Source organism: Penaeus monodon, chromosome 24 (assembly GCF_015228065.2).
Source record: "Penaeus monodon isolate SGIC_2016 chromosome 24, NSTDA_Pmon_1, whole genome shotgun sequence".
NCBI classification, from domain to species: Eukaryota; Metazoa; Arthropoda; class Malacostraca; order Decapoda; family Penaeidae; genus Penaeus; species Penaeus monodon.
Genome location: NC_051409.1, coordinates 23,602,250 through 23,604,877, shown reverse-complemented (window position 1 = coordinate 23,604,877; position 2,628 = coordinate 23,602,250). Strand labels below are relative to the sequence as shown.

The window sequence follows — 2,628 nt, the reverse complement described above, 5'->3', positions numbered from 1 at the left end:
GATCCTAAACGGGCATTGGAAGTAAACCCTATTTCCATGCCTCAAAAGTCACTTATTGGAAAATTAAAGTCTCCACGAAAGTCAAAGCAAACCCAGCCTAGTGTTACGATGGCGAAGAGGACGAAGACTCCATAGAAACGTTACATTAATACCAAAAGTTCAACCAACAGATTGACTAAACGCATCGCTAATCACAAAACACTTCATGTCTCCAAGTTAAAGGTAATGTAAATTTTTAGTAGACATATCTAATTGTTTCTTTGTCAAATATTTAATAATTTGCCTTTCATTGTACTTTAGTAATTTTCAAAATGTATCTAAGAGTTCAATAAGTTGTTATTGCTCAATAGGTTCAGCTCTTCAAAGCGGTGGAAGATGGAGATATAGCTAGAGTGCAGGAACTAATACAAGATACGGGATCAGCAGTGAGGATAAACAAGACCAGATGCACACTCCTTCATGCTGCATCGTCTCACAACCAACCGGATGTGGGGATATTTCTGCAGAAATTTATCAGTCCCAATGTTGCTAACAAAGATGGACAATCTCCAGCTCACATGACCGCTGAAAAGGGTCACACACAAGCGCTGAATCTTTTAGTGAGTGACTCTGATTTTGAAGCCGACAAACGGGATAATCATCATAACACAGTAAAATCCCTGGCAAGTATTTATGATGGAATCCTGGATATTACAGAAGGATTATAATCAGAAAAGTTTAAATCCGAGACTTTAGCATTATAACTTAAACCGTAGAGTATTAGAAAGTAGCTAAATGTGCAAAAAGCATTTTCAATGTAGTTGTTTTTCTAAATCAATTTCTTTTCATTTTTAAGCTTAGAGGCCATCTGTTCACAGCCATATTAGAAGGAAAGAAGAAAGAAGCAGAAAAGCTTGTGGAACTTGGTGCAGATCCAGACAGTCACGGTGGAAAGCTGGTGAATGGGCTGTTGGCACGAGATCTTGGAGTCGCCTCCTGCCCAATGCCCTGAATATGGAATGGGTTGTTACCAAGTTTGCAAAGGTAATCATCCTCTATAACATATTTCCTCAAACTACCAACAGTATCTTGAGAATCAAATAATCATATGACGTAATGTAAGCTTTTGAAAACTTACATTGACTCCAAATGTTTCAGAAAGCAAGAAATGATAAGAAAACTGATGAAACTGGCTTTCTAACATCAGCCGCCTCAAACTCGGTAAAACTTAAAGTGAGTTATTTATTTTTTATACTTTGTAAATGATTTGTATCAATAGTTTTTTTTTCTACTTAGGACTTTATAATTATTTTTTTATATTGGTGCAAAATCCTTCATTATTTTACATTCCACTAAGGACAAACATCTTTTAATTCTAGGTGCCCACACGACAGTTTCACGTGAGACATGCAACGGCAGTGCAAGGAGGTGCTGATGCGTACAAGATGGACAAAAATGCACGAGGCTTTGTTCGCATCTTCAACTTCAGTTCTTTCAAGGACAGATCCGACCCGAACCTTCAGCAACTCGACTACGATGCTCGCATTATGTCAGATATATTTGACAAAATGAGATACGTGTGTAAAACACACTCGTCACCCACGGCTCAGCAAACGAAGGAAGTCCTTAAAAATATTCGGAATGCTGATGAGCTGACAGACGTCGGATGTGCTATATTTGTCATTTCTGGTTATAGTATAAATGATAGAAAGATTCTTACGTCTGACACGAAATCTGTAGACATATCTTAAATCTCTTTAAAGATTCCCAATGTACTCAACTCAAAAACAAACCCAAAATTTTTCATCTTTAACTTGTACAACCTGAATGAAATTATCACGACTTCAAGCAGTCAAACTTTAAAAGTGATGAGGTTGACAGATCCCCTTAATGACATGGCTTGTATCTATTCCAACAACATTGGTCTCAACTGCATTCCGAATGGGAAAGGAACGGCCTTCAACTGGTGTTTGTGTCGCATTGTGGCAGAGCATGCTGCTGACCAGGAACTTTGTGATTTTTACAGAGAATTCCTGAAAGAGTACAATGAGAGCTCTCCTAGTTTCTCACCCGAATTGAGGTACTTTGGCTTCACCAAGAAATTCTTCTTTAATCCTATATGAATTTAATGAGATCCTCTGTGAAGCGTTTTTATCTGATTCATACACCAATGATTCAAGAAATCTGCAATGATATGTTAATTGAGGTATTTGATTTTCAACTATTATATAATGAAATTTTCTAGACAGCATTGGTCATTGGTAAATGTAAAAAGGTTATACTATGGTATAATTTCACCAAAATATTTCACCTACATCTCTTGCTTCGTGAACTTTGTATTTAGCATTTTCATATCCTGGCCTTTAGATCTCTTACCATATTTCTGTAAGAACATTACAAAAGTTATAAACTTTCAATTCAATTAAATCTGTGTCCGACAGACATTGAGGCAAAAGGGATTGCCACCATCCTATTTCTACTAGACAGGATACAGATATGCTAAATGGATGCAGGATGTGCTTGATCTGTCATATCTGACAATAATGCGAATGGCCGGAAATTTCTAAGAAGAGGTCCTCTGTTTTCATTATATTTTCGGGAGACTATTCTGAATAACTGAAATAATCTGTGTGGCCGTGGATTTATGAC

At 37.0% G+C, this 2,628-nt stretch overlaps 1 pseudogene; it reads left to right on the top strand.

The window, feature by feature from the left end:
- LOC119588899 overlaps positions 1–2,102 on the top strand; it is a 17,131-nt pseudogene extending 15,029 nt beyond the window's left edge.
- Positions 2,103–2,628: the final 526 nt, after the last annotated feature.